The sequence below is a fragment of the Dunckerocampus dactyliophorus genome, chromosome 15, assembly GCF_027744805.1.
Source record: "Dunckerocampus dactyliophorus isolate RoL2022-P2 chromosome 15, RoL_Ddac_1.1, whole genome shotgun sequence".
Lineage (NCBI taxonomy): Eukaryota > Metazoa > Chordata > Actinopteri > Syngnathiformes > Syngnathidae > Dunckerocampus > Dunckerocampus dactyliophorus.
In genome coordinates this window covers 10,580,067-10,602,213 of record NC_072833.1, presented here as the reverse complement: position 1 = coordinate 10,602,213, position 22,147 = coordinate 10,580,067, and the positions used below count along the sequence as shown (strand labels likewise).

The window sequence follows — 22,147 nt, the reverse complement described above, 5'->3', positions numbered from 1 at the left end:
CTGCCCATTTTGATACCGATCATCCAAGAGTGAAATTGTCTGATACTGCCAGGGGTAGCATATAAGGGGGGAAAGTTTGGACAATTCCAAGGTCCCCTGACTGCCATCGGGGCCAAAAAAAATAGGACGATGTGATTTTTTTTTTCACGGGGCCCAGAATTCCCGGCTTTACCCCTGCTATTGGCTATATGTTGTGGAAAAAAAGGAACCATAAAATCACCTTGACAAAAAAAAATCACCACAAAAACATATTTGACTTACTTTTTCAGGAGAGCATAAGGAAATTGTGAAACTTACAAAGGATGAGACGCCTTCTTTAAGGAGACTTTGGGTGTGAGATTGAGGCACTGGTGGAGCCCTATTAAGGAAGAGAGTCGATGAATCCGGTGTCTTCCACCGCTGAGAAAGGCTGGTATCTCGTCGTATTAATGAAATTATTTTTCCGGTTATTTGCTTAGCCTTCCGACTGTCATACACATACGGGCGAGTGTCCAGCGTTGGCCGCGTTAGCTGCCCTTTGACTGATGCCGTGTTCAGTGAAAGCTTTTTAATGTGAGGTATTTTTCGTGGCATGTTGTTCATTTTATGTCACTCTCACAAATGTCAGGTAAGTTCCACATGTCAGACATGTTTGTTTTGGTTTTGGCACGCCTGCGCGGTGTGAAGGAAAGTGGGGGGGGGACTCTTCTCCAAGACGTTAGAGTGAGACACTGCACACAGGCATCGTCAAAGGCTGCAGGCTGCAATAATACTAGCCAGAGGTGATCGGCGTTGAAAGGCATTTATCAGCGTATGCCGATCACATGCTTTTTCGCGGAAATCGGCTCATATTGATATTGTTTGCTGTTTACATTATGTACTTAGTTCCCGAGTGCGGGATTTTTGAAAGTGTAGTGCTGTCCCAAATCAATGACTGTCTGTAATAATCACACTATATACATTTCTCGTCTACTTCTCTCCTTTGTTTGATATTATTATTATTAGATTCAGTCAATTAGCTCAGTGCATTTTCAGTTTAATAGCTTCTAATAGAAAGCTTCTTGACACACACACACACACACTCGCATAGCACAATCAGAGTTGCACAACACTTCAATGTGACTCATGGAAAAATACTGGAAGAGGCAGACACGCAATAGATGCATTGTTCTCACTCGCACAAGGTTAACTTTCACTTCTACACATGCTTAACTTTCACTTTCACTTTCTAGAGGGCTGTGGCAACTGCTATATATAAAATGTGTACTTTCATTCTGGACCCTTTGCCCATCTTCCTTGACAATGAGTTCCAAATATATTGCTTTTATTTTTTAATACAATTTGAAAACTGACTACTTCCCGGGTAGCAATGCAGTCCAAAGAACCAGGAAGAAAGACTAAAGACAAGAAATAGTCAATTGCAACCAATAACACAATAAAATATCTGCCAGCCTCCCTCTCCCCACTTCTCAATTGTACAATAATTAAAAATGATTGGTAGTCCCTCCCTTTCCGCTACGTAGCCAAGATGGCGACTATCGAGGGTGGCAGTGTGGAAATGCACGCATCGAGACAAATGGAATACTTCTGTCAGTACACTTCAATGAGTATACTATGTACACTTGTACACGCTCGGTATCGGCAGCTATTCACTGCGCATTCACCATTTTAGCCTTTTTAAGTGCAACATCCTGTACTGACAGTACATTCCAACGTTTTCGGACTTCTCAGTGTGAACACACGTATGCACGCAAAATACGGAACTGTGAAAATTGAGACATAGTATGTGACACAGAGGCAAAGGGTTTATTATATTAGAAACAGAACCAGTTTAAATTTTAGGGTTAAATATTATTAGATTGCTCTGAAAATCGAGCAACTTTATTGAGTACTTGAAGGTAATATGCAGGCGATGTTGCAAGTGACTTTACAGATAAATGTGAAAACACGGAGAGAGCGAACTTTAGCAGGACCCAGACTGACGTGTGTATGTAAAGTCTACTGTTTGTGAAAATAAGATGAGCTTTTTGCTAGTGGGGAGTGAAAAAAAAGTGGTAGTTTGCTTATCGGTTTTTACACGAGAGGTTTCGCTTCTTTTAAGAGACACGGTTCTTGTGGCTTGGCTCGAGAGTCCCAGGTGGCTCCTCAGATTTGATTACCGTAATTCCCAACCTATATATTAGCCGCACCCACTAAATTGAAAGAGAAAAAAAGACATGTACATACATAGGCTGCACCTGTCTATAATCTGCAGGTGTCTACGTTGCGGCATGGGATATTTATTACACAGAAAGGTTTTTTAAACTCTTGATTAAATGAATACTTTTCTCCAAACAGTGCCGAAAAGTGCTTGTAATATCACTAGTTAAACAGTAGCCTACCAGAAAAGTCATTCATCGCCGTTCTCCTCCATCTCATGGGGACAAAAATAACTAAAATCATCTTCTTCAGTGTCACAATTGCTTCATAATTCCTTCATCACACACTTTGTCAGTCTCTCTCTCTCTCTCTCTCTTTCGTTGTCGCTTTCGTTGTCTTGAAGCAAATTAGCCATTTAGCTTGAGCTATCCTCTTCATCACGCAGTAGTCCAGCCTTTTTGAAACCCGTCGGTGATAGTGGACGGTTGGCGGTCTGAGCAGTCCAAACGGAAGCCGTAGTAATTCTACACTTTATCAAACTTACTTTAACACGTGTCAGATCAAAACACGATCGCTGCATGAGACTTCAAAATGTGATATTAGCTTCCACCTCACTCATCCAAGTCACTCCTTCCTGAAGCTGCACACAAAGCATCATGGGAAATGTAGTATTTAGCCATAAATTAGCCGCACTGTACAAGCCGCAAGGTTCAAAGCATGAGACACAAGTAGCGGCTTATACACCGAAAATGATGGTATATTGTTGCAAATAAATAATTTGAACCCATTAGAACTCAGACCCATTTCTCCTTAAAGGAGAATGATCTTGTTCTTGTTCAGCAGTCCTTTGTGTTGTCGTGTTGTTGTTGTCGTCGTGCTATATTGATGACTTTATTCCATCAAACTACATCAGTCTTTGCTTGTGTGTTGTGCTTTTCATTTTCCTTGTGGTATTCAATATATGTTGACAGAGTCATGACCCTGCAACTTTGTAAAAAGCAGGTTCCGTATATTACTCCAACTTCTGTTTATCTTATCAGCGCTGGAGCGACAAAATGAAGATTTCAGACCGTGTACATTTTCATATCGTCACACACTATTCTTCATTTGGCAGCTTGCTATGCAAGCCTGACATAACAAGGGTTAATAGAATTCTTTAGGGGTCTAACACCATGATCCCACCGGCAGAGAAATAATAATTCCCTAAAAAGGAGTTAAAAGGAAGGAAACCGTGGGAATAATACTGTGAGATTTAGCGACCGAAAGCGACGCACAGCTGGGAACGCAGGCACAATTGCAGGTATTATCTCCTGCAGCTTGATTTGTACTTTGCTCCCCATGAATATGGAGAAATGCGGGTAAACGATCCCGTTGCAGCAGCCATTTCGGTAATAAGGCCACTTTGTTTACACTCACGGCGCGGAAAGGCCAAAGGAGGCTAACAGCATTCATGCTTCTGTATGTAAAAAAAAAAAAAAAAAAAAAAAAAAAAGAAGACATGCGCACATGCAAGAGCTCGCAGTTGCAAAGCCATGAGAGGCATGAAAAAGCTGTTGGGCGTCAGTTAATGGAAAACTGTAAATTCCAAGCATCCTTTTTAAAGAAAGCAGCAGGAGAACACTTTATTTATTTATTCATCTATGCATTTTCTTTTTATCCAATGTCAATTTTCCTCTACAGTGGTTTTACCAAGATTGTGAACGCAAGCAAAAACGTAGGTGGATTTATTAAGGTTTGGAAAAGCTGGCTATCAGTGAGCGATAACCAAATGTAGCGCATCGTTTAGTTTTTCTTGTACAGCCACGCTAGCAAAAAGGAAGAAAAATCTTCTCCTTTTTTTTTTTTTTTAAATCTGACATCAGGTTTATTACGCATTTGTATGTCAGCATCAACCTTTATCACCACAGAGTGACAGGCAGTAAAGAGAAAAAAGGCTTAGCTTGTGTCAAATCCATCTATTCTCGGTAGAAATCTCATTTAGATACATCCCTGCTCATGAACATGTGTCATACCTTTAATAAGAAAAGGGATTTCTTTTTGTGTCTACTCTGTTTGGTATTGTGTGGTTTGCTGAGAGCAAACATTCAGATTTACATTAACCCATAAGAAGCCATAACACTTTAGAAGTCCTAAAGTGAGTTCAATGTAGTTTTTGTAAGAGTTTTTAACTCAAGTGACGTATGTAAAGCATTTTGGAGCGGTTGTCATATGACTATCCCAGGATATGGCTTTCCTGAAATGGCAGTGTGTCAGATAAACACTAAATAATTTCCAAAAACTTATTTTGTACCATTGAAAAGTCATTTTAAAGCCATTTGACAATTTACTTACTACAGGGTGTCCCTATACTCTGCACATATAATATACTGTACACATATAATACTGTACTTTATACTTTATACAAATAAGTTAAATCGAATTAATAATGAAGATATAAAAAAGTCATTTACAATTATAAAATGTACATTTAATAATTATTTTAGCAATTATTACAATTAACACAATATACATACACAGTATACTAAACAAAAGAAAAACAAATATTTTACTGTATATGTTAAATTAAAAAATATTGGATAATGAATTGTGTTCCCCTTGCTGCAAGCTGTGATTGACTGTCGAAGCAAGTGCTTCATTCATTTTGGCATCTCACAGCGCACAACTATACTTGTAGTGTGTTCAAGGACTGCCGAACAAAAAGTGAAATATCAACCCTTGACGATCAGTGACGTAAAAATTGTGGGCTTTCTAAAAGTGGTACATGCATGCTATACATTTACAGCCGTTCCTCGTTTATTGCCGTGAATTGGTTCCAGACCCGACCACGATAAGTGAATTTCCCCAGAAGTATGATTTCATATTAATAAAACGAATATTTTTGCATTTAGAACATGGAAAACTCGTTTGTGACTTTCAAAATACGGTTTTGAACATTATTAGAACCCTTTAGACATAAAGTAACAACCCTATTACACTCCTATCATTCTTGGTTTATACCACATTGCGCAGGCTACAGGATCACTGCAGGGACATAAGAGACGGCCGCCGCTAGCATACAGTAGCAAGCTAACGAGCTAACTAGTTAGCCTCTCCGATTTATTCATTTTAAACTTCCAAAAGGTTTTCAACGGAGTGGGGAGGAAAGAAAGTAAGAAGCAAAAAACTTACCACTTCCACACGGAATGGGAGGAGAACCTTTTTTCAGCGATCATCATCATTTTTTTAAAAATACGACAGAGTGAGGGAGCGATGTTCCGAGTGACGACTGTAATCTGTATGTACCGTACACATATTTATAAATTCTTGCCAAGTTACGATGAGAAATTTCAGAGAGAACATTTTTTTAAATTTTGAAATGCATTTTTGACCACAAATCCACAATATTGCAGGGTTGGGAATTAGCAGAAATTAGCAGGTCAGGGCCTGTGAACAAGTAAAAATACAATAAGTTTTCAGTCTGCAGAGTTTTTTCAATTTTCAAGCCATTCTGGCCGTTTTGAATGAATAAAGATTTGCTAGAGGATTTAAAATAGCCATCTCTGTTTGTTAAATGTCCTTTAATTGCCAGTAAAATGCAACAATACACAAAAACTACCAAAAAAGTCCCACTGAAAAAAATGTAAATGCCATCTATCTTCATATAAACTAATGTCATCTAGTGTTCAAGTGCTGGCTTCTTACAGGTTGAACATTTCTTGGCCTTTCTATCTATACACCTGTCCGCGTCCGTTTTCTTTTTGCATTTTTTGGTGGTGAAAAACAGGGTTCCGTCTGTTTCTCTCGGTAAAAGATTGTGCCTGCCGTGCACCGTGAAGGCCACCAGTATTACTTACCCCCTTGCGACGAGTCCACATTTAAATAAAACCAGCTGCAGTCTGAATTCAGCGTAATCAATTAGGATTTTAAATTCCCCGTCGGAAGATCGAGAAGTGGCGACGTCTTCATCTTGAAATATTTTCTTTGCACTCAAAAGAAAAGGAGTCTTCAATTTTGTCAAATCCTATGAACGCTTGAGAGGGAGAATTCAGCTTCATTCAGGCTTCAGATTGAATCCTATCTGGGCTGCTTGTTATTACAATGGAGCACTCAGCATGCATAAAGGCTTCTCCTGCTCGAGCTCTTAATGGGGACTTCGAGGTGGAGAATACAGTACTCAGGCTGTCAGGCTGTAGCACTCCACCATCTTTTAGCCTTCATCTTTTTCACATGCGCTGCCCTCTTTGCCTTCTTTGATGCTGCTAATCAGCCTCACCATCGCTTTCGTAAGAGCATAGATGATTACCGAATTCTAATTACAGTGGAACCCGTTCGTGTCGATGCCCCTCGGACTGTCTGACTGGTTTCGACTCGAACGTGTTCCAAAAAGCCTGAAAAATGTCTAGTTTTGATGCCGTAATATGCCTCTCAGAGTTATTAAAGGCATTTTAAATTCAGTTTTACACGTTAAGAAACAATGACAAGGATAGTGTACAGTATTGTATCTGCTAGAAAATGCTGAGTCAGACTTGTGAGACAGATCTCCTATTTAACTTACCACAGAAAATGAGTTCTCTGCAATTTAAAGCCAAGAAAGTAAATCTGCGAATATGTGGGGACGAGAATCCCGAATGCAAACAAGTGGGGATCGACTTTACTGCTATGCTTTTATTTTGAAGTTTACTTTGCACTGAACAGGAAGTCATCGTGTGTGCTGCTAGACAGTAGTTATGTTGCAGTTGTCGTTTTGCGCTGCGTAACAATAATGATGAAGCTAATAAAACTACAACACACGTTGACATAAACTGACCGGCTTTTCGTAGAAATGATCCCTTTGGGTCTCCAATTTTTATGTTGACAAAAGCGGTCGACCGTGTGTATCACAGTTGACTTAAGCAGGCACTTTTTATTAATAAGAAGGACACTTAATGAGTTGGTCCACTGTACACACAAAGGGAAAACTTTGTTGTTCATCTCTGCTCTCCTCGCTGTACCTCCCCCCACTTCTTCTTCTGCTCCCCTGGAGACCCCCTTGTACCAGGCTAGACATACATGTGGCGGCTTCAGCGCTACAAGGTGAACTAGTCCCCAGCACGTGTTATTATTAATAACTGCCAGGGATAAGGGTCACCAAAGACAACTCCTTGAAAAAGAACCCCAGGCCAGGCAAGTAGGCCGCAGCTGGGTGTGTTGTAAAACAATACCCCCTCTCCCCCCTGAGGAGACATGCTACTTAAAGCAAGAATAATGCATTGGGGAGCACTGGGTACGCCGCGCAGCCTTACTTTTTGGCCATGAAAAATGAAGATCTCACCACCTGGTGCTTTCAAGCAGACCTTCACGCAACTTTTCGATTTTTGTCTTTACTTTGTACTTCTACATTGGTCGACAAGGGGAGATTTTACATACTTTACATGTCTATTAGAATGCGGCGATGCTGCAAATTTGGGTGCTGATCTGATACCAAATAAGTACTAGGTCGTTAATGCAGACGCCGATACTTTTTACTTGACATTTTTCAAGAATTTAAAAAATCGGACTCATTTGGAGCCGGTACCAGTATCAGACTGTTCATCAATGTGCACTGTCCCAAATAAGCACATTTCATCATTTGGTGATTTGATGATTAGGATTATAATCACAATAAAACACAGGAAAATTTTACACACCCAAAAAAAATGTATCAACAAACATATTTGCGAGAAGTATAACAATATATATATATAGCTATGAACATTATTAACACAACAAAAACAAAAAAAAAACAGATATTTGAGAAAACTGAAAAATATCGATTTGATCACCTCAATTAATCAGTCAAATCAATCAATACCCTCGGTATTAATACTATTGATGTTTGAATCGGGGATGAGATCCTGCCCCAAGTGGAGGAGTTTAGGTACCTCGGGGTCTTGTTCACGAGTGAGGGAAGGATGGAACGCGAGATCGACAAGCGAACTGGTGCGGCGTCTGCAGTGATGCGGACTCTACATCGGTCTGTTGTGGTGAAGAGAGAGATAAGCCAAAAGGCAAAGCTCTCAATTTACCGGTCGATCTACGTTCCTACCCTCACCTATGGTCATGAGCTTTGGGTAGTGACCGCAAGGACAAGATTGCGGGTACAAGCGGCCGAAATGAGTTTTCTCCGTAGGGTGGCTGGGCTCTCCCTTAGAGATAAGTTGAGAAGCACTGTCATCCGGGAGAGACTCGGAGTAGAACCGCTACTCCTCCGCATTGAGAGGAGCCAGATGAAGTGGCTTGGGCATCTGGTCAGGATGCCTCCCGGACGCCTCCCTGGGAGGTGTTCAGGGCAAGTCCGACCGGTCGAAGGCCTCGGGGAAGACCCAGGACACGTTGGAGAGACTATGTTTCCCAACCAGCCTCGGAACGCCTCAGGATCCGCCGGGGGGAGCTGGACGAAGTGGCCGGGGAGAGGAAAATCTGAGCCTCCCTGCTTAGGCTGTTGCCCCACGACCCGATCTTGGATAAGCGGTAGAAGATGGATGGATGGATGGATGTTTGAATCGATCCGCCCACCCCTAATATATATGCTACTGGGTAATACTTGTACAGTTGGAAAGGCAGCGCTTACAGATAATGCTAATTTGGTTGCATTAGTGTTTTTATGAAATGATTCATGACATATGCTGGTCCCATTCACCCGTTTAAGCACTTGTGGTTTAAATTGTCTCCTGTTTTCCTTCAGTTGGTTTAGTTGAGGTTTTAGCCGATGCTCTCCCGGTTACATGGATGTGTAGCATGTTTTTATTGGCACTAGCACCGTACAGCAAACACCATAGCAACACAGAAGCAACCCACCTGCCCTCCGTACCCTCGGTAAAGGTTCATTTTTGGCATCATCACCAATTTGTGACGCTGTGTATAATTATTGACCCAGTGACTACAATGCTGCACTTTTGCATTGTCAGAAGCTGGGGTGAACATCATTTAATTTTTCCAATAAGAAGAAGCTGCCGAGTGCCATTATGGCCTGTAATGATTGGCGTGTAGGCTGACCAATCCCTGCACACATACTAACTGACTGCAGAGAGCCAATAAAGCAATATCATAAAGCCATGGACTGAAAAGCGGGTTGTGTGGGTGCTGTGCACATAAAAATGGGAGAAATACTCATCACAGAACATCTCCTATTAGTGGAATTCATTTATAACCACTTTAGCGAAGCAGTGTAATTATCTAGTCTCTTTGAAAGTACAATGGGAATAATTAAGGTCTTGAAAGCATGGTTTAACTGTAAATAGTATAACAGGAAACACAGCTTATACCCAGACAGCTTTAATTCTTTGCTGGTTGAAGATACAGAAGAACCCAAAAACATGCACAATAAGTACCGTAACATATGTTGATCACCTCAGGAGTATTGCAATCACATACTGTACATTGTTTAAGAAAGCCTGATGTGATATAAAATATTTGTCAAAATAGCAAAAATGCTAATAAGACACTCAATAAATGTCACCATTTTAATGATACATGAATTTGTAGTATTCTAGAAAAAAACCCATCACAATTGTCGCGGTTTGTGGCATATCATTTATTTTAAGCACAAAGGACTCTTATGGGTGAATGAATGATTATATAAATGATTGTATTATTTTATGTTAGTATAAATGTGCTGTCATAAATGGCATTTTCAATGAGACATTTATTGTCGGTGTTTTCAATTTCAGTTGCCATTTTAGGCTTATTTAAGAAACGGAGATGAAAACTCTAAAATGTCACCGTGTAAGCAGAAATGGGTCTGGGTTCTTATGGATTCAATTAGATTAGATAGAACTTTATTGATCCCTTGGGTGTGTGCCCGCAGGGAAATTTGGGTTCCAGTAGCAGCAACACGTTATGCAGTACGCAGGACAGTAATAAGCTGGTTAAGTAAGTAAGGTTAAATAAAGAACAAGTGTGTATGCTCCGCGTTCGGAACAAAAACGAGAGGGATGTAATGTGGTCTAATTCAGAATAAGGTCAATAGTAATTGCTTTCCGTGTTTTGGACAGATTCATCTAACGTCTTCAAAATTCATTGATTGTTAGTCTTGACGCCTCGATGTTAAAAAAAAGGTCCCTCTGCTTGTGTTCGGGATTTGAAAATGAGGTTGAGACGCTGCTGCAGAGATTCCGCCCACACATCTTAAGAGGAGAAAGTCGCGGTGTAGGCTGTTAAAAGTGAGACGGCGATCTCAATCACTGAGTCTCAGGAAAACAAACGTATCGTTTGGCAAAATGATTCAACCTGTGTTAGAAAACCTTTCTGTTTTCTTACATTTAAATGAGAAATCAGCCTGGGTTATTTGACATAATTCAATCGGTGTGTATTCCCATTACTAGAGAGGCGATACTGTCACACACACTTGGTCATCCATGCCAAAGAGGTGGCACGGTACACTTTCTCATGTACGAGCGCACTGATGTTAAATTACTAGCTTGACGAACAACCAGTGTCTCTTTCTGAAGGCAGTGAAAACAACTGAAAAGACTTTGGTGCTATTTTCTGATTTAGTTCGGATAAAATTACTGTAATCTCTTTGAGGGCTGCCATTGTTGGTTTAGTAAGATGGATTTTTGTGGCTCCTGTACTCTTTTAAGTCTACTTCCGGGGTCTTTCTGAGGTTCCTTGGAGGGGTGGGCGATACTGCAAATTTTGGTGTCGATCTGACACGAAGTACATATAAATGGTCAGTATTGCAGATACTGATATTTTTACTTCATTTTTCAAGATTTTGTGATTTTGCTTTTCGTTTGTTAATCGTGATTATAATCCGAATAAAACACAGGACAAAGATTTCGACAACTTAACAATAAACATCCATCCATCCATCCATTTTCTATACCGCTTCATCCTCATTAGGGTCGCGGGGGCATGCTGGAGCCTATCCCAGCTGACTTCGGGTGACAGGCGGGGTTACAATAAACAAAATAATAGAAAAAATAAATAATTAATAATGAAATAATAAATTATTATATCAATAATAAATACAAATTAAAATTAAATCTAAATATAATAATAATAATAACAATACAATTAATAATACATAATATAATATAATAAAATAATAATAATAATAAAATAAAATACTCAATAATTAAATTTTTTAATTTTTATTTCATACAGTAGTCAACAGTGCAAAATAAGTTTAAAAAAAAGCAAAAACTACTATTGGCTGTCAGTCAAATCCTTCTAGCTTTTTGGCTCCAAGCTCTCGAGTCCAAGGACTTGTTTTGTTAGCATCATACTGTATGGATATAACAATATTAACCACATCAAACAACAAAAAATATGATATTTGTGAAAAGAAACATAGGAGAGAGCTGAAAAATAAGGATCTCATCAAGCTAGTATCGATCCAATACTGACGCTACCCTTGGCATCAGTACTATCGATATTTGGGTCGATCAGGCCGCCCAAGTTCCTGCTAAAAAATGTTATTCTCAGAAAGAATTACCGGTAAGTATTTATCTGCAATTGCAAAATTAATCTAATCTATTTGTTTTATATCATCTAGGTATTAAATTAATTTTTTCATGTCAGTGAAGAAACAGCGCAATTCCGATTTTTTCAAATGCGACTCAGGCCTCATTCGTATGTGGCTGTAAATCCGATATGAATGCGATGAACGGTCAGGTCGCATATATCCGACCTATACGTCATCGGAAGGCGTGCATTGCCGTGCGTACTCGATGTAGGCAGTCATCGAAAAGAGTGGTTAATGGTCCAAGACTTGGACTTGGACAAGGTACTCACCTATGTAGGCAAAAGTTCTTCTCATCCGAAAATTATTTTTAAAAGGTGTTAGTGAAGTAGCCAAAATTCTTGCTCTCTTTCGTCTTCATCTGTGAAGACACAGAATCATTTGGTTGAGAACATATTGACTCCTGTTGCACAAAATCCTTGAAATTGCCACAAATGCGTTAAGGAGCGCACGCTAGTAATGTGCGGATCGATACTGAAATATTGATACTTCGGGATACCGGCTCTTCATGCTCTAAAGTCGACTTTTGATCCTTCAGCTGTATGATTTTGTCCTTTGTTTTTTTCTGATGTTGTATATTAGCTTGAGTACAGTATATCGTAAATCACCCCACTACCTCAGTATACCTACCTCAGGGTTTAAAATAAATCAATAAGTTACGATGATGTCTTGTATTCTTTATATGATTTGAAATACTGTACACTACTATTTTAAAACTTAGCAGGCGGATTAGGTGAATTGGCACATAGTATCGGATCGGTATCGCCGATACCAGCCTGAATTTACCCGGTATCGGCTCGGAAATGAAATCAATGGTATCGCACATCACTGGAGCACACAGTGCAGCAATCTTTACTTCCATAAACACACAGAAATGCGAGCAATGTTGTGCTTTTGCGCATGCACGTCAACAAAAAATCCGAATTGGGCATCATACCCTGCAGTGTGAACGTAGCCTCAGTTGCCCAGACCCGAGTCATTGACTGTTTTGTAATGTGTGCCTGCTTGACGACTAATAAAACAGCTCATAGCATCACATAAAACTGACCTGCAACCCAATTTGGGTCCTATGTTTGGGTAACCCTGCCCCACAAATGTGTTTTTGTGTGGAAAAAGCATTCTGACACGTGGCATAGTCAATATCAAATATACAGAAAACGGTTTTGTGCAGGTCGTATCTGCTGCAAATATGAACTCTGCGGTTATTTTTCCAACGCCTTTATTTGCGGGCACATCATGACATTGCGACCCTGCTAAATTTGTAGCCTGAACGGGCAGATATTTTCTCCACCTTGTTTGTTGCAACAATTTCATACAAGGAAATAGTGGTACCAACATTATTATTATCACTTTTGAGCCAAGTGTTGATTGATGGCTCAACGGTGAAGAGACAGCTCACACTAGCTGAAAATGTTTTTACTATAATGGCTTGCTTGTGCTGCCTCCACTACGTGTGTTATTGTTGCCTTATTGATTTCTGACAGTCACATATTCTAGGTAGAATCATGTAATACCCCAAGGTTTTTTGCTCGCACCCAGTTCCCACTCACCTTCTTACTGTCTCTATCATGTCTTTCTGTATGGTTATGATACCGGAACTGCCATGTACATTATGTAAAGCAAACACAGAGGGGACAGAAGAGTCATGTTTTGCTAGGATGATGACAATGAAGCATGGTGGACATGATGATTGCTGTATGAAAGATGCAGATTATGTTGCTTTAATAGGAAGAAGGTCCTACATTTGTATTACAGTAGAGCCCCTTTATGTTGATGGTGAAGTTGTCCATATAACCGAAACGAGCCATTGCTTGCAAATTTACTTTGGACAGAAGAATGGGTGATAAAAAATGTTTTCAACCTACATCATTTTTTTTTTATTCTTCTGTTTTTATATAATATTTTATACTCTTATGTACTCTAACAGAGCTGCTGTGGTAATTTGGTTGAATGTCTTGGCTACAATGACCATCAAGCTTGGGTACGTGTGTAAATCTGTCTTGCATCCCATTTAGTTACTTCCTTTGGTAGAATCCACTGCAAATCCACTGTCATGGTTTTATTTTGAAGCTTACTTTGCACTGAACAGGAAGTTGACGTGTGCACGTTTTAGTGCTGTGCAACTAGACAGTAGTTATGTTGCTGCTGTGGTTTCATGCTGCTTGGCGATAATGACGAAGTTGTCAATACTACAACACATGTCCACATAAACTGACCCATTTGTCATACAAATGACCCGTTTGAGTCTCAAATTTGGGTCGACGTCGACTTAAGTGGGAACTTTTTAGTTATAAGGTAATAGGAAGAACACTGTGGACCAGGACTTGATGAGTTGGTCGACGTAGACAGGTTGACGAGGCAAACTTCAGCGGGTTGCACTCCACACTTTAGAAAGGTCGGATGCATTGTTATCCAACGAAAACATCACAAACATCTCTGAATGTCGTGATTTATTTCCAGTCATATGAAAAATTAGGGCAGCACGGCTGCATAGTGGTTAGTACAGTACGTCTTCCTCACAATAAAAAAAAAAAATCCGGGTTTGAATATCTGTATGTACTCTCCGGGGACTCATTCTTCCTCCCACAATCGAAAAACATGCATGTTAGGTTAACTGGAGAATCTAAGGGTGCATTCACACTATCCGGTACGCCTCACCTTCAACGCCAATTGCACCAACACACCGGGTAAGATGTCACCAAATTTGATCCATAGGTGTCCATGTGCCAGTGACTGACTGGCAACCAGTCTTCTCCAAGGTCTGCTGGGATAAACTAATGACCTTAAGGGTTGGACTAAGTGTTGAGCTGAGTTCCTGTCATTATCATTTTTTGTATGCTCCCCAAATAGGTGTAATTACAGTAATAAGACAGAAGGTGTTAGCTTAAATTGCTTCAAATTTGTATGTCACTTTGGACAGAAGTGTGCCGAATTAATAAATATAAAACAGGCATCTCCGCAGAGATGCCGGGAGACCTCGAACTGCCCTCAGGGCTGCTTGATACACGGCTGCGGCTCTGTTTCATCAGCGGGCTTATCTAATTCTCTGTCCCAAACACATCAACCAGGGTAATGAAAAATTCATTGAGTCAGTTACTTTGCGCAATTGAACACATCCATCATCGTCTGTTACTCCGTATTATAGTAAACCACGTGACCGTCCCCGATCATGACCGAGCAGACCTCTTTGTAATGAATATTGACTCCAGTTGTGTTAAATTCATTCAAGCAAAATCAAGTTTTTAAACACCGGGAGCTCACTTTAGCCGTGAAGTCTTCGAGCATTAAACGTCTTCTAAGGTTTTCATTAAAAACACCGAAGTAGAAGTTGATTACCTGATAACCGGAATCTGCTAAATTTTCCTCCACAGTGGCAACTAATGTGGATTTCCCCGCTCATGCAGACTATTTGATATCCTCCCTCCTTCTAGATTAACCTTTATGGCCCTAATAAATGCTCTATATTCACATCAAAAGGGATGAGAAGATGGCGCAATGCCTGATGGGAAAGGGGACCTGCTAAAAAGAGCTGGAACAGTAATCTTGGCTGTCCACTCCAAAATTATGCTCCCTTTTGTCTTTTTAATTAAACTCAAGTGCAGTTAGGCGGCTATTTGACCTTTGCTGCCCCCTCTTTAAGGGGAGTGCCGCAGGTCATTTCCATGCATATATTAATATCCCGTTTCCTCTTAGGCAAGGCTTTGCAGATTAAGGGGAATATTGGGTGTCGGTCATTTCCCATTTGTATTTTGTTACGTGGGAGGGTTTTTTTTTTTAGGTGGGGGGGAGAGATATAAAGGGTAAGTAATGTTTTTTTTTCTTAATAACTAACAAAGTTACATCAAAGTACATCACATGATTTCTCTCGCACTATTCAACATGTCCGAAAAGAAGACGGAAAAAGCTTATTGAATTTATTTATTTAATCGTGCCCCTTCTCCATACCCCCATACTCCATAACAGGTTGCCGATTGTTTTTAATATTAAACATTTGTATGTAGAGAGTTCATTAGATTATATCTTGTTCGCTGACATCAATAAATAACGGTAATACTTTGATTGCATAATGAAAGACTGAAAGGTAAATAATACGCGTGTAACTGACATGAACATTTCATAGAGAACAGATAAAAATATATAGATGATAGATAATACCTTATAAAATAATAACATAATGAATTCAGGACAAATTATATCAGACACTGTGGTTATTTGTAAAAATATATTGGGAGGAGGAAGTCTCAGTAATGAGAGCACTACGGTGCTTGGTTATCACTGTCCATTTCATAGGAGCAGATCCTTGCACATGTTCACCAATACCATCTTTATCCTTGATGATGGTCTTGGTGTTTGAGCGGCTTGGACTGAGCATGCAGCCAAAGTTGATTTCTACCACTTTATGAGCATTTTACGATGTCTAATTTCACTTCACGTTCTTTTGTGTTGCTGCATTGTCATCAGAAGAGTCTGCCTTCAGCTTGGGAGACATAATCAAGGGAAAAAAGTTAACCAAACCCAGCAAACGTTGTAGCGATGTGAGACTATGTATTTTTCCGCCAGTAACCAGTGGCGATCATTTATCGGAGTGCGTCGTAACCACAAAACATCGCAACGTGGAACATCGTCACATGAGGACTACCTGTAATGTGATGTAATATGATGTATTTGATGTCCGCCCACATTGTCCAGGGTGTACCTTCAAGTGTGAACTCACCCTAAATTGCCCATAGGTGTCCAATGGTGCCTATGTGTGCCTTGTGATTGACTGGTGACCAATCCAGGGTGTGACCCGCCTCGCTCCCAAAATCAACTGGGATAGACTCCAGCTCACCTATGACCGTAAGGACAAGAGGTATAGAGAATGAGTAATAGAAAATGAAGGTGGTGAAACCACTTTAGTTGTGGGGGGGGGGGAGTATAAAGGACCTTGAACTGGAAATGTGGCTAAATTGTGGACAAAAGGGTCCCTCTGCAGTCACCACATCTGCAGCACAGGCCTCAAGCCTGGCCTGGAACACAACTATATTGCCACCACATATTTGGCCGCCGCCCCTCTTTTGCAAGCATGCACGAGCGTGATAACGGGCTTTCTGTTTGACTCTCACTGATGTGCAGCATTCCCTCCCTCCTGCAACCCACCAGTTTTGGCATGGACCCGTCTTATTTTGTTTCACCGCTATGTGTTTTGGAAGCTTTCATCATTTCCAACCAGTATGCCCTCACACTGTCCTCTATGGGTACCTGATGTCTCCCCAATGAACATACAGCGTTCATTGCTAAATAGTCGTGGAATGACAAAAGCAGATGTGTTATGACGGGGTGGCTCAAAAGCATGATTGAAGGGAAAACTTTGTAACTTTTGTTGGCATATGTACAAACACACTGCAGTTACCAGTCAGATCACTACGGGGCAGTGCTCAGCTCAGAGTGCTGGTCTGGGATCTGCTGCAGTTCCAGCACAACCCCTTCTGCCGCTGCTGGTTCTGCTCAGCCTTGAATCACTCACTGGGGATGTTCTAGCGAGAGCCTATGTCAGTATTATTATTTCCAGAAACAGAAAGGTCACAAAAGTCACCATTAAATGTGGTATTTTATAAAATGTATATATAGGTATATATATAAAAAATGAAATGAAAAATGAATTTTAAATACTACTGTATAGGGGTGTTATGAGACGCTCAGTTCAAAAGACGAGACGATACCCGAAAAGAAAAGTACAATGAAAAAATATCCGACAATATATTGCAATCTGCTACTACGTTACACGCCTCCACCCACCGAGACAAAAAGACTATATGGCTGACGAAGGGGCTCACTCTGGTCATTGTTCTGTTTAACAAACACACCAAGGTGCGGAAACCAATGCACAGTGTGAGTCCTCTTGCCGTCCGTTTGGGGGCGAGACGTCCGCAATAGTACTAGCCACAGGTGATCGGCGCTGAAAGGCATTTATCGGCATATGCCGTCATATGATTTTTCACAGAAAGCGGCTGGTCGGTGGCCGATCGATCGTGTGTGTGCATACATTTTTTTTCACAGAGTTAACCAGAAGCTGGTAAATTTGGCACAGTGTGGCAGAATGGTTAAACACACAGTGATGAGTGCAAGAAGAAACATTTTTCCAGTTGCAGTTGTCATCAGACAGCAGCAGTACCCAAATGATACCAATTTAGTACGTTTTTTCTCGTGTCTGTCCTGGCAGCAGCGCTTGTGTCAGAGGTGATGTTTCACATTAGGAAGGTCACATGACCTCATATTGTTAAGGGAAGTGTGCAAGCAGGAGTCAAGCCCCATTATGGAAGTGCCGGAGCAACGGAACCTGATCCGCGACAGTCAGTCAGTCAGCTCGGTTTTGCCGGCAATTAGCACGGTAATGTGCACGGACGCAGCGCTGTGCGTGGCTGAGCGAGGCACCGTGTGTCCACCTCTGCTTAACGAGGCCTTTATGGAGATAAAGTAGGGGTGTGGGGAGAGGAAGAGACGAGTGCTAACTGGGGTGATCGTAGCTGGCTGCAGCTGTTAAAACAGCACGAGGTGAAGGGGTGGGGGGGGAGCGATGGGGGCAGGACTGTGGAAAACAGGACTGCAAATTGCTGTTTGGTTGGTGTCAGCCCCACTTACAGCAGTTATTTGAATGCTTTAGGCAGAAGCTGCGAGGCCTGTGCTGAACCCCTAAGCGACTTCTCAATTAGTGGGCGGCCTAGCGGAACTGCCAGACACGATTGTGCACCCCCCAACGACCCAACCCTCATCCCGCCACTGCCATCCAAGTTGCATGTTTGCCAGATCTAGGGACGAGACAAACTATTCTGTGCTGACTTCTTCTGAAATAAAAAAAAAAACAAAACAGTGGAACCCGCTTAAGCCGTCCCCGTTTATGTCGACAGACCGTCTGTGTTGACCAACTCATCAAGTCGCGGTCCACGGTGTTCTGGTCAAGCGATTTTTGTTGACATGAAATCTATTTATGCTTCTGTCTTGTTGCACAGCATTAAAATGTACAGACAATGGCTACCTGTTAAGTTAGTAAGCTTCAAAATAAAAGCATGGACCTGGATTCTGCCACAACAACTAACCAAATGCCCCGTTTCATTTTTTTTTTAAATTGGAAGAAAGATTGTGCATGTATAAAAGCTCTACTGTCATTGTAGTGGGTAAATACAATGAAATGACCACAGCAAAATACAATAGCATTTCCTTATTCTCCTTATGTCGCTGGCTAAAATCACAAATAAATGGCTTGTCTCGGTTTCGGTTAGGTCGACAACCGCTAAGTCGACGTCAGTCAGTCCAAGGACCGTCGACATGAGCGGGTTTCAGTGCATTGCCGTGGTTGAGAACACACTTTAATATATGTGATGTTGCTCTCTCTTCCACAGTAAGTCTGGATGTGTTGCTTTGTAACGGGTGTGAACCGGAATAACACACACGCCAATGGGCGAGTCCGTCTTGCTAAACCGAGTCGAGCCAGTCCCGTGTGTGAAATGAGATGTAAATGTGGTGATTTTTACAGCCTGATTTATTCATGAGGAACGCCAAAAGGAAGACAAGAATGCTAATGCTACACACTGCTTTGCCCTCGGCTGGACCGCATCGACAAACAAGTCGGCCAACAAAGGAATTAACAACTTCATTGGGTCACCTGCATCATACCTTGCGTCACTTTGGTTCAACTGGTGGATGGAAGGCTTATCTCTGACTACAGACAGAAACAATGTAAGTGTAGGCAAACGTGAAACTCAAGTGAATATAATGCAAAGACTCACTACTGGTAAGATAGACAAACTGGTTTTAGGGTGATACAAAGAATAAATGTAATGCTGAGGTCATGCTGCGCCTTGGCATGTGGCATGAATGCCAGGAAGGATGTCTAAGGAGTCAGGAAGGGTGTCTGTAGAGGCTGGGAGGATGTGGATGGAGGCTGGACGGACCTTCTTCGACAAGAATTTGTCTAGTTCTGTTAAAACTGCTGCTACATAGCAGGCTAATGTCTTCTTCAAAACCTAAAGCACGCCTGTATCATCCCTTTGCTGGAAGCTAGACACTCGAATTGGCTCAGCTTCTCATGAGTGACGCTTTGTGACAATCGGTGGAGCTCTGGCATTTATTCCTTACAGGTGTTTAAATGTACAACGCGAAACAAGAAACATTGTCCATTTTCAGACTAGCTGGGTTGTCTTGTCAAAAGTAGCATCCCGGATAGAGACAGCAACAACAGACATAAACAATAAAGCCCTTAATGGACACTCACCTAGAGTCGATCAGTCCAACAACAAAGTACAAAAGATGTGTTTCTTGGAACTAAACTAACGAAAAGTGATGGGGCATAAAAGAAAAAGATGAAAAAAATGAGTGACATGCAAGAAAAAAACCTCACGATGCCAAAACTGTTAGCTCGATAAGGATCTAGTGGGATAATCAGGAAATAAGATGACAGCTTTCTTGGTAACAAAGGTTTGCCATTGGAATGAAGTGGAGCGATCCCGCATCTTCCTGCCACTGCCAGTAAAACGGTGTACCTCGTTGCTCCTTCCCACATGAAAATAAGGGCATCTCGGGAGGAAAAACAAGAGCAAAATACGGAACTAGAACCCAGTTATTGGGTCCACTAATAATATTATATTTGCTTTATTATCCTCAAACAATAGTGGAGAAAATTGTGTTTCCTTTTGCTGTTTCTGACACTTATTTCACACTTTTAATGAGACGGCTTATAGACGTTAAACTCACATTAAAGCTGTGCTTTAAAGCTTGGCTACCATTAACCCCATCCCAAACAAAACAATTCACTTCATAGCAATTACCTTACGAATTTCCTGTAATTACTCAGGGCCATTCACGTGTAATCTGAAAATGCTGAGAGGTCAAACTGGGCGCCGGTAATCGTGAGTGATTGAGTCTGAAGGAGTGTCACACACACACACTGGAGGGTTTGTTTCCACCCGGCTTTTAATTGTCCTGATGAGAGGGGTCACATTTTGTTTAGTGGAGGTCAAGAGTGGCTCCTTTGTTTTGGTTCCTAAAAGCACGGAAAGGAATGCCATCTGATGGGATAAAATGACAGGCCCTCAACGGCAATATCATTTAGTCTGCATTTGAAGTGCAGCCATAATTAATTTGAGAGAAAACCATGCACTGAAAAGCTCTTTTGTTAGTAATTTCCCATTAAAGCAGCAGTGGCAGCTGAAAAGCTGAATTCAAGTCAGGGTGTTGCTTTTGGGGCAAAAATGCTTCACTCTGTGTGACACCACTCATTAATTTTACCTTGGTGATCACCGTTAAACTACTAGGTCCATCCGAAGAATTCTGTCTGTGCACTGCATTGTGGTCCAAAGAGCGTTCCAATTTTAAATATTGAAATATATTGTAAAACTCTATATTAAAAAAAATTGTAAAGCACATATATATATATATATATATATATATATATATGTACTTTATATATACATACTATATATAGTGTATATAGTATAAAGTTTTTACTATAAAGAAATTTACATCCCTCCTTATTATTGATCAAAATGTATTCCTATCTTCAATTAAGTGTGATTATTGTGAGTTAACTATAGACAAAATGTGATTATTTGTGATTAATCACAATCATTAATTCATTAATTTCACAATCATTAAATTAATGAATGGAATAATAATTTAATAATACAGTAATCCCTCCTTTATAGCAGTTAATAGGTTCCAGACAGGACTACAATAAGTGAATTTCCACAAAGTAGGATTCGATATTATATATAGTATATATATATATATATATATATATATATATATATATATATTAGGGCTGTCAAAGTAAATAATAACGCTTTAATGGAAGTTTCCTTTAACAACACTATTTCTTTTGACAAGCGATTAACGTGTGCACGTCCTGTTTGATCCTCGGCCCACACCGTAGTTTGAGGAAGTAGTGGTAACTGTGGAGCCACAAGCGGGAACAAATATTGAGCAGAAATGGACAAAGAAAAGGGTATTTTCACGGTCTGACTACTGTCGCTGTGATGGGAATTGTCACGGACTACAGTATGTCGTCGTCGACTTGCCAGAGAGAAGTTACTGAAGCGCTGACGGTATTTTTTATTGTCATTTATGTAGTGGCACCTTTGCATACAATTGTCCCAACTAACGAGTGTTTAATTTGGGTACGAGCTGCTAGTTAACAGTAGGCATAGCCAAGGACAGCTGTTTGGGGACTTGTGTTAATGTGACCATGGCTGAAGAGCTAGCAGCGCTAGCATTAGTAGCACACTAGGTAGTCATCAACACATCAGTAAATACGGACATTATAGCGACCTAATTTATCTTATTTATTATGTATTGGGTAAAACTATGACAATGAATTTCATCAAATTTAACAACACGAAATTTAAACAACATCAAATTTAAAGCACAAAATGAATACAGACCCACCAACCACCAGTACGTGCCCGGACTTGTTTTTCAGAGAGGTTGTGTACCTAACAAATATGCACATGCGTTCCCACATAACATCAGCATTTGGGACCAAATATGAGGTGAAAGAAAAAGGGAAAAAATACAGTATAGTAGTCTATCTGT

At 40.6% G+C, this 22,147-nt stretch overlaps 1 protein-coding gene across 2 annotated transcripts in view; it reads left to right on the top strand.

Moving 5' to 3' along the window:
- The window catches only part of lmo3 (LIM domain only 3), a 59,614-nt gene that overhangs the window by 12,485 nt on the left and 24,982 nt on the right, over positions 1-22,147 (top strand). The gene's annotated exons all lie outside the window — the stretch shown is intronic.